The sequence below is a fragment of the Protobothrops mucrosquamatus genome, unplaced genomic scaffold (assembly GCF_001527695.2).
Source record: "Protobothrops mucrosquamatus isolate PMUCROS unplaced genomic scaffold, P.Mucros_1.0 scaffold12, whole genome shotgun sequence".
Lineage (NCBI taxonomy): Eukaryota > Metazoa > Chordata > Lepidosauria > Squamata > Viperidae > Protobothrops > Protobothrops mucrosquamatus.
In genome coordinates, this window is record NW_015386399.1 from 939,631 (window position 1) to 950,880 (window position 11,250).

Here is an 11,250-nt window from a genome sequence, read left to right on the forward strand (position 1 = left end):
CTGGGCTCTTTAACATTCAAAGCAAAAGTTTAGCATTTCTTGGTTTTTTTTCCATTTCCATTGTGGTAAGCAGGGCTTTTTTTGTCATAGAACGCCCAGAATGGAGTTCCGGCACCTTTTTTGGATGGAACCTTGTAGGGTAGGCAAGGTGGGTTGTATGACATGTGTGAGTTCCAGCACCTTTTTTTTTTTTTTTTTTTTTTTACAAAAAAAGCACTGGTGGTAAGTGTTTTGTTGTATTTAATACTACTGCCATTTCTGAACTGGTGTTGTACAAAGCAGGCACCCAATACCAGTCAGCTTGAAATATTTCAAGCAGGAATGCCAGAATTTAAAAGTGACTAAGAAATTATTCTATACTGCTTTGTGAACAATATCCAAATAACTAGATTTAATTACCTCTTAATCCTCCTTTATAATATAGTATCCCACAAGGAGAAGGAAATAATGCATCAAATCCCCAAAGTATCTAATTCACCAGCACTTTCTGCAAGCAGGAAAAATACAATTATTCTCAAATCCTCTGAAGTTAAGAGTCAATAGCCAGCTGGCTGCCCATTGTCATTTCCATGGCACACAGTCAGAAACCAAAATCAGAAGTGGTTCCCTGCTGAATTCTTCCAAAGAAATTCACCTTTCCACAAGAATCCCCCCTGCCAACATATCCGGCAATATAAAATTAATTCTTAGAAACACAGGATTAATAAAGCAATTAATCTAATATAGTTGCATTTCAATAGAGAGAAATATTTATGTTATAATCTTCTGGAAGCATTTAAAATGACTGAAAATCTATATGAAGTAGTAGATGAAACAAGATAATGTCAGAAATTGTTCTCCTTAATAATCTTACTATGAATTGCACAGATGATGTTCAGAATCTATGTCTGTTGAAAAAATGCAAATGCAAAAACATTGGTTATATTTATTGAAACTCTTGAGTTTCAATTCTAGGTAAAAGCTAGTACTATGAGTAAACCAGGGAAACAAAATATCCATATATCTGCATCTTGTTAAGTCAAAATTAATTTTTACCTTGACTGTGAATGCTCTCAGGAGCATGATGATGGCACCTCTGAGGAAAGAGGCATTTAAAGAAGAGTTTTGAAGGAAAGACGGTGTATTAAACCTAACAAAACACATTGTTTCTTCTTATTTGGACAAACTTGCTCCTCAAAGTACTGCACTAAAATTTTGGTGATAAGAGATATTGTGATGGATTAATGATTAGCCTCAAACTTATTAAATGAACTCATCCAAGCTTGTTATACAGAACTGCACTAAACTGAAGAAAGTCTAGACTGAATCAGAATGGCAATTTTAAACTCTGCTTGAAACTATCTTACTCTGAATTTGTGGAATAATGTAAGAGGCATACAAATTTCTCAGTGCAAGGTCCAACATAAAAAATACCACCTGTCTTATAATTCTCCTGACCCCAGCCCACTATTTGTGTTAGAGCCAATTTAAATAAATATTGCCTCTATGAACATAAAGATTCACAGATCAGTTGGTTGGATGCTTTAAAACTCTCTTTTCACAACTGCTCTGACTTAGACCTCCTGAAATTCCAACAAATTTCCAAGTCTTCTGATATCAAAAACTATTTCCCATAATCTTCCTAACTGTAAAAGTCTTTTTAAAGAAAAAAGTTCTCTTTTCCATTTTGGTTATATATATTTTTTGTAATATAACAATTTGATGTAAACTGGCCTAAGAAAATGGGGAACCTAAAAATAAATAAGTTTCTATCTTTTGATGGATCAGTTGTAAAACAGGAAATGATATTGACTTTATAGCACTAGTCTTTTGCAGTGCACTGAAAGCACAGATAGCTTTCAGTGCATGTGAACCATTTCATAGATTCTTGTTGATACATATACAGTTCACAAGCGGCTTTGTCACTGTGTCATTCATGTCCCATATATAATTTTGTCTAGCCTTTTTATAGCCAAGAAATGAGAAACCACCAAGATAAACACAAATGCCTATCAATTACATATTTTGGGAATAGCTTTATGAGATAATATTAGATGGGCTTTGTTACCAAGAAATAAGCATTTTTTTCTGGAAAAAACTAATGTATTTCATTTAAAAATGAACCATATATAATACTCACTGTAAAGACTTTTAAAATTACTGCTTGAAGGATGGATCTCTGTATGGCTAGATCAGTCCTGAACACTTGTCTTATCTATCCTGCTATCCTGGTTGACAATCAGTTTCTTCATGGCTATTAGGGTGAAGGGAATGATTTTCAACAGAGATTCTTAACCACTATTAACTCACTTAGGCAGTTTTCTCCTACAGCAGCTTAATGTTTTCCAGAGATATTACAGCTTCCACTAGCCCCTGCCCAGAAGTTTCATAATCTGCAACATGATTTTCCTAACCATGTAATGAACCATGTTGGAAAATCAGAGGAAAAGCACCAGTTTATTGGCTCTAACCTCACCATTTAGACCAGCAATCTTCCTAGAAGGAAAAAAACTAAAAGCCTTCAAAACCAGATTAATTAATAATTGTGGATGTAGTCAGTTTTTTGCATTTTGGAGTACTCTGTTATTAATCTAAAGGAATCCACTTTAGTTTCTGGTCTTGTTTATATATATACCTAGGTAGAATTATCTATGCATGAGCAAAACTATAAAACTATGTTTGTGAAACAAACTGAACAGAGAGAAGCAAGAAAAAGAAACTGAACAGGAAAGAAACATGTAAAGTTGTACAAAATTGTGTTAAAAGTTTTTTTCCTACCCCCTATATCATTTAAAAACAAAATCTACTCGAAATAACAAGCTTTTCTGAAATTTATCCTTACCTGAGATCTGGCAGCAACTTGAAACATAGGTTAGACAAGTATAAGCTTTTTTAAAGCTGTTGTATCTTTAGTGCGGAGAGTAACACCCAAGAGGCTTTTCACCTCCTCTGAGTAAGCTGCCAAAGCTAAAAAGCAAAGAACAGGGCGGACGGGAGCGACAAACGGAAATATATTCAGCGCTACCTGTGGAAATAGGGTGGAGCCTCTGAGCTCGTCCCATTTCGGTTCCAAGGGGGTCTTCAGAAGGGGCAGAGAATAGTTTCCATTGATTGACAGTTGCTTTGACCAAATGAAAACGTTAGAGCGAATAGCGTTTGCAGGCGCTTTCCTGGGCGGCGGGGTGTTTCCATGATGTCAGTAAGCAGCGTTTCTAGGGCAGGTGACAAGGGGCGATATGATGCGGGCGGGCAGATACCCACTGAGAACAAATCAAATAACCTCTCAACCTGCCGGCGAGGTTAGTCTTCTGTGTGCAAGGATGGTTCACCCTAACTGTGCTGCCTTTTCCAAACTTAAGAAGAAAAAGATGCTTAGCCTAAACCGTAGGTGGATTTAAATTTAAGAGACCCAGATAATTTACAGAAAAGGTTGCGCTTTGTGCAAACTCAAAATTTTAGTTCAACGAACTAATCCCTCCACTTCTTCCTAATCATATGATCAATTATGAATTAATTACCATTAATTTCTTGAGTTTAACATCACAAACACATGCAAACTTATTCTTTTAATGTAAAACAACAGTCAGGTTTTAAGAAACACAATCTTCCAGAATACCTCATGCTCGCCCGGGGTCCTTTCCGAAAGGCATCCAAGGTATTTACTACAAGAAAGGAATACCAGCACCGCTAAACAGCAATGCTCTCCAGCAAGAAACGATGTTTTAAAAATGAACACGTTTTAGTGGAGGAATATTTGCATCGGAGAAAAACTTAAAAAGGATTGTAACCAAGCTAAAAAAATCAAGCCTTCCTTCGCTTCCATACCCCATCAAGGAAATTATAGTGACGATTCAAGCATAGCTAATTGGACCAAAATAGCACTTCGCTACCTTAAAATCACTTCGCAGATAAACCGAGGGAAAGAAGAAAAATGCAGGAAAGCTTTCAGGAGGTGTACCTTATTTTTTTAATTAAGAAGCAGGAAACAGCCCCAGACATGCTCAGATCGCTTCGGGCTCATTTCAAAGTTCTTAATACTTGCTTCGGTCTTCCCTTCTCTTTCTATGGATTCTCAATGCAGTATAACAAAAGGAAGGCTCCGCCAGCGCCGCCCAGATTCTGCTAAGGCTGCGGTTGCTATTGGCTGTTCTCAAAGAGGTGGGGTTTCGCCTTCCTTTCTACAAGTAATCGCATCAATTATTTGGCACGCCATTCGTCTTCTCTTGGCTAGTGAAACGGGATCCGAGTAGTCAGAATTCCTCTGGCAGTTCTTAACTCCTCCGCGGAACTAGAGCATAATGCACGGCTCCTGGCCATTACTCTACACAAATTGTTTTGATTTTGATTACCGAAGTTTCTTTCCAACCCACAGAAAACTGAACACTTATGGAAATTTTAGAGTTTGCACATATAACTATATAACTCGATAGGAAACATATTTCATATTCCTGTCTCCTATTTCGCATAACCACCTTGCAAGATGGGTTGGCTGAACAACAGAAACCTAAAATCATCTGCTTAGCTTTCACGCCAACACATTTCATGAAGAGATGTCCTCAGGGAGTTTTAGACATGCATGAAGTGTATATAAAAAGGGGATGGGACTGTAATTTTTTTTTTAATCCTTTCACAGACTGCTGCTTTAATGCCTCTGTTCCCAGTCACTGTCCTCTTCACCCCAGACAGATAATGAAACATAATAGATTTTGTACTTCTGGAGGCATCCCCTGGATACTGATAGAACCTGGAGGAAAATCTTTCTTTAAACATCAGTTGTGATGTTTACTAATGGATTGTGTTGTTCGATGAAGACCTTGACATCTTGTGGATTGTGGGCCATCAGCGGTGTGTCCGTAGATGGCTGATAAGACCAATGTTAGCACGGAATGTTCTGCCACATACTGAACAGAGAAATGTGGACACTATTGCTTCAGCATTTGCAGCTCTGGCTTTACGGAGTGCTCGCTTCTCTTGTGCCAAGATTGTCCTTCTGTGTTCATATGTCTGGCAACCCTGGTAAACCAGGGTACGCCATGGATTAGGGAGAAGATGAAGCAACATCATGAGAATCTAGCAGAAACAAGATAGTGCCATGATGCATTTGTGCAATAGCTGGAAGAAATGGGCTAAGGATGAAAATACCACTGTCTAAATATTGAGAGTATCAATTTGGTGTAGCAGTTAAAGCATCAGATTAGAAACTGGGACAAGTATTTCTAGACCTACCTTAGGTACAAAATCAGCAGGATGGCCTTGGAGTTGGACTGTCAGCGGTAGCAAACAGGCAAATTCAATCACGATGGCAAACCACTTCCAAAAAAACCTTACCAAGGAAACTGCAGTGATTAGTCCAGATAGTTTTCAGGAGTTAACATATATTTAAGGGGACCAAAACGAAAACAAAATAAATATTAATGTGAATCTATATCTCTGTATCTCCCTAACTCTCTTTCTTTTTCAAAACCCTTGGTTCTCTTTCTTGATGGATGCAACAAAAAAGCTGGTGGTCTCTTGCTCGTTTAGGATAAACCTAAAAATTGGTTTCAAAAGTTGCTGTAAAAGGTTCAGTTTTTAGTCTTCTGTGTTAAAGTGACATCATCTATTTGTTGCCCAAGCTGCTCAAAATCATAATCACATTCATAGTTCATATTTGGAAAATAAAGCAAAATATAGATTCAATTTAGTTGTAAAACTTATTGTCTTCAGAACTAGTTAACATCTTTGAAGATGCTGCATAGCCCTTGGATGACCTTAGTTTATATTGAAAAAATAGGTAGAAAAATTAAGAAGGGTCAGATCTAGTAACTTTTAAAATATGTGGACTTCAAGATGTGTTTTGCAATGCAGGTCTTAAAAGTCCTTTATATTCATCTGTTGTTAAGGTTGATGGTAATAGAAGCCAAAATCCTAAACTTTAAATCATTTGATTCAACAAGCACAAGAACTATTTGTTGGAAATTAGAAATTGGTGGGACTTGGAAGGCCTTCCCTTCTTTTTGTAATGAAGTGCACTTTAAATTCAAGGTGAAATACATTCCATCTCTGATGGAGATAAGGATAAAGTTGGTCAAAAGTTCCTTTTTTAAAAGTTCTACTTTTCTAACTAATTCAAACTTTCATGATAAAAGGACAGCCAGTTTTATTTGAGGGGGGAAAAACTGAATGGTGGAAAAGTGGATTGGAGATTATTTATATCCTTCAATTAGCCCAAACAGTATATTAAAGCAGAAAATTTTTTGGATCAAGGTAATTCAAATTCACTAACTTAAAAAAAAGTGTAAAAAAATCTTAGACCCATGACTTCTGTAGAATTGAAATTTCAAGGATCTTCAGACTACTGCAAAATATAGTCATGTTTGTGACTTCTGACACTACCTGTGGTGTCCCACAAGCAAATGTGGAACAGGCAGAAAGTCAAAAGTCATTCCCACTCCCCAATGCATTTTTGCTTGCCTGTAGTCATTCTGTCCATCTGTTTACATAATTAAATATTGACTTATCTACATGGAAGGAAGTATGCAGTGGGGTAACCCAAGGCCCAGTAGTCTTCAGCATCTTCATCAATGATTTAGACGAGAGGATAGAAGGGGAACTCATCAAATCTGTAGATGACACCAAGCTGGCAGGAATAGCCAATACTCCAGAAGATAGGCTAAAGATATAGAAGACCCCTATCTAACAAAACAAAATTCAATGTAGAGAAAAGTAAGGTTTTACATTTAGGCAAGAAAAACCAAATGCACAAATATAGAATAGGTGATACCTGGCTCATAGTAGTAACTGAGAAGTATTATGGAATCCTAGTGCACAGTCACTTAAATATGAGTCAGCAGTGTGCTGCAGCTGCAAAAAAAAAGTCTTAGACTGCATTAATAAAGAGATAGAATCAAGATCATGTGAAGTATTAATACCACTTTATAATGCCCTAGTAAGACCACACTTGGAATATTGCATCCACTTTTGGTTGCCATGATATAAAAATATGTTAAGATTGAGCAATAAAGATGATTAGGGGACTAGAATCTAAAAGATATGAAGAGCAGGAATTGGATATGTCTAATTTAATGAAAAGAAGGACTAGGGGTGACATGATAACAGTGTTCCAATATCTCAGGGGTTGCCACAAAGAAGAGGGGGTCAACCTATTCTCCAGAGCACATGAAGGCAGGACAAGAAGCTATGAATGGAAACTAATCAAGGAGAAATTTCCTGACAGAATTAATCAGTGGAGATTTTAAAGATTGGACAACCATTTGTCTGAAATGATATAGGGTTCTCTACTTGAGCAGGGGTTGGACTAGAAAACTTTCAAGGTGTCTTCCAACTCGTTATTCCATTATGACCCAATGGGTTGCAGTCTAGTAGTATATCAAGAATACATTTTTATTCAGGGGGATTCTCAGCAGATATCTCCCATTCAAATTATGGGACTTAATGGCATAACAAATAATACATAGCTGGTTCAAAAATCAAACTCAAAGAAGGTTTTTCATCAGTTTGAAAGTGTCACAGGGTTTAACCCTAAGCTTGTGCTCTTCCACATCTTTACACCTAGATAAAAAAAATAGAAGAAATGCTTTTCAAACTTGCATTATCAAATGGTCATTCACAGTTGGTTCAAAATTGGGTGGACATGTACAGGTTAAGGCATCAAGCTAGAAACTGGGATGCCATCATGGGCACAAAGCGCAACTGGGTGACTTAGGCCAATCACTTTCAGCCCTAAGAAGCAGTCAATAGGAAGCAAGAATATAAAAACGTGACCAAAACATATCTAAAAGAATGCTCTGTACTGTACCAGAGAGAAAGTCATGGAATAATGAATTAAACCAGGATACTGTGAATTCTAGTCCTGCCTTAGGCATGAAAGTTGGGAGGGTGACCTTGAACTGTTCAGTCTCTCTCTCTCTCTCTCTCTCTCTCTCTCTCTCTCTCTCTCTCTCTCTCTCTCTCAGCCAACCCATCACATAGGATTGTTGTTACGGGGAAAATAGGAAGTGGGAGGAACATTAGATATGTTTATCACCTTGAATTATTTATAAAAATAATAAAGTTGGGATTGAAATAAATAAACAAACAAACTTTTGATTGAATTTTAGTTAAACGTTTCCTAACAGAAAAAGCAGATTGATAGTGAAAATGATTATACAGAGAGGTGGTGGGGCCCTTTACATTAAATATAATCAAGGAGAAACTAGATAAGGATGCTTTAATTTCAGTTTCAGTGTGGGTATCTGCAGGGTATGGTCCGAAAAGTCAGGATGGTGGATGGGACAATGCAATCAAAGCTTAGCCTGTTTGTTATGTGTTTTGCACACACAATACACATGATGAAATGGGTGGAACTTTGATAATACCATCCTGGTGACTTTTTAAAACAACATTCATCAGAGTATACCAATATGATATAAAATATGAAAAATCAAAATATGTTATATGGATTAGATATTGTTAAAATTAAAAGAAACATTTTTCTTTTTTGGGGAAAATGGACACTGTATTGTAGTTTTAATCTAAAAATTGAATGTATTTTTTAATATCCTTGCAAGAAGTCATTCTTTACATATAAAGCAAAAGAAAGGAAAATAAAAATATATTTTTCTGCACTTCTATTTTTATCTTTCTTTTTCCTCTTCACCTTTTCTTCTGATTGTTAGTTTATGTTAGTTTTTAAGTGTACATTTTGTAAAATTTAATAAAATTAATGTGAAACAGGATACCCCTGAATTTCAGTCTCAAGCCGAGGTTGGACTTGATTTAAATAACCCTCTCCAACTCTATGATTATGTAACAACTTAAAAGAACCAACTTTATATTCTGTTTCAACTTCTTAAACTCTTAATTGTTTGATTTTGGTTACATTAAGGCCTCCTTTCCCATATATTCCTTTCTAACGTTCTAGTGGACATCAGAGTCTGCGCTTCAAATTCCTTTGATGAAGTGGGATGAACAGTTATTACAACCTTTTCAACTGAAGTTCCCTTTTGCAAAATTATTTATGGTGATCAGTTAGAGAAAATTTCCCTGATTTCTAAAAAATAATTCCATTCTCCTTGACTTTTTATGAAATATATTTTTTGGTAATTGTTTTTATGTTATAGTATATGCTTATGTTTTATAAGATATGTAAAGAGACTTCTGTATCTTTTACATAAAAATATGTCTTTGGCACTACCCCATAGACTCCATGCTCTGCAATAAGTGGACATAACATTATTTCTGTCTGTTTTGCCTCTATCTCCTTTTGTTCAAACTATACATTAATAATTATAAGTTATAAATGGAATATTTGATGTCCAAACTAGATGGTTTCATCTAGCAGTTTAAAGTATATTTTTGGAAGCTGTTTTCAATAATATATGTTAAGCTGCAATATTTTAGGATATAGTTGTAAAGAATGGGATGGAAAAATATATGTGGAAAATATATTCCCTGAAAAAATAGTGTTCAGAACATGAGCTGAGTGGAAACCTAAGCATAGTCTTTATTCCAACGTGCTGAAGATGAGTGGGATGGTTGATGAACAACAGGGACACATGAACAATCAAGTGGGCTGGCTTAATTATTGCTAATTTCACGGCATTTTCACAGTGTCTTTTTATAGCCTCGCTTGGGGAGATGGAATTTCACTGCAGCAAATGGACTCTGACCTAAGCCACAAAACAATGCTAAAAAAAACCCTCTTCTTAAATAAGAGCAATTTATTTAGTCACCTATGTGTGAGTTGAGTGGCTATATAAATTTGTTAAATAAATAAAATACAGTACAGCATTTTAACCATGCAGAATTAAAAATGTTCAACTAGTAATACAAATTAGTTAAGCTTCAATACAGAGTTTAATTAAAATAAAAATAGGTATCTTACTCCAAGCTCAGAAAAATCAGGTTTTGGGGTTTCCTTCAGCACTCCCAAATTGGACCACAGACTCTTATGGGAGATTACGGTGTTACTGCAAGGGGTCTATGCCTTACATCTGTATCTCCCTCACTTCAAATAGAGGAAACATTCTTAATAGGGCTCTCCAGATGTTCTCACCAGCTGGGCAAATGATGCCTGATGTATACTATGCTGTATAGAACTTAACAGATCATCACCAGGTTTCTGAATTGGGCCTGGAAACTCATCCAATAAAAGTTAATCTCCTGTAGTATTTTGTGTAAGTTTATCAATAGGAGACTAGAAAATCCAGATGAAGATAATTGTAGTTTAGTGATATAAATAAAGCGGACAGTAGTCTGCAAAGTCTATATTAACCAATTTCAAGTGGCTCCTTTTTAGGAAGCTTGGAAGATTTGGAGAAATATAGTGATAGAACAGTTGCTTAGCTCTTCTGCTTCTGACCATTTTGATTTTAGTTTTGTGTTGGTTGTTTTGCTTAAGGTTCTCTCTCTCTCTCTCTCTCTCTCTCTCTCTCTCTCTCTCTCTCTCTCTCTCTCTCTCTCTCTCTCTCCCTCCCTCCCTCCCTCCCTCCCTCCCTCCCTTCCTTTTGTAAAAATGATCATTTAAATGGTGAGATTTTACCAACCAGGCTTAGGTGTTATAGAAATTGTAACACCATAAGAAAGAGATTCAAAACGGGTTTTGATATGATAGATATGTTATTAAGGGAGGAAAAAATCTAAAAGTAGACTGAGAAAATGTACTCATCCTTAGGGATGCTGAGGAAAATTCTTTAGTGTGCATACAGTATCTGGGGAGGGACTTAGGTGCATACCTTTCCAGGAAAAACAGCTGTCAATAGACAATATCCAGCTAGATGAAGAAATAGTCTGGTTTTACACACTTTGTACGAATTCAGTTTAGATTTTTTAATGACTACTGTGTGAATGTAACAAGTCAGAAAAGAATTACTAGGCTCCATGGACACCCAGGCCTTAGAACAGAGTCAGATCTTCAGAGATTTACAGAACATTTGAAAGGTGAAAACCATATGTATCTTGGGGAGGGGATATTCCAGAGGATGGCACTATTACAGAGAAGATATACTTTTTTGACTCTTATAGTTGACACTCTTTTAACTAAAGAGACCCTGAGCACAGCTTCTTTGCTTGATCATACCTGAAAGGCAGAAATTATTAAAGACAAGGACTCCTTCAAATAATCAGGCCCTGCGCTATGAAGGGCTTTATATGATGACAACCAAATTGCAATTGAAAGCCAACTGGTAACAGTGCAGCTCATCAGAGGTTACATGAAGGGCATAAAATGTCCATTATAGCTTGCACTGATACATTTACAATGACTGTAGCTTCCACATGGATTTTAATGTA

At 36.3% G+C, this 11,250-nt stretch overlaps 1 protein-coding gene across 1 annotated transcript in view; it reads right to left on the bottom strand.

Annotated features, from left to right (window-relative positions):
• Window positions 1-4,058, bottom strand: part of OSBPL3 (oxysterol binding protein like 3) — a 112,011-nt gene extending 107,953 nt beyond the window's left edge. The window contains exon 1 of the mRNA XM_015810581.1: window positions 3,938-4,058. The gene's annotated coding sequence lies outside the window, so the exon portion shown is untranslated. The remainder of the gene's footprint in view (window positions 1-3,937) is intronic.
• Between the last annotated feature and the right edge of the window lie 7,192 nt (window positions 4,059-11,250).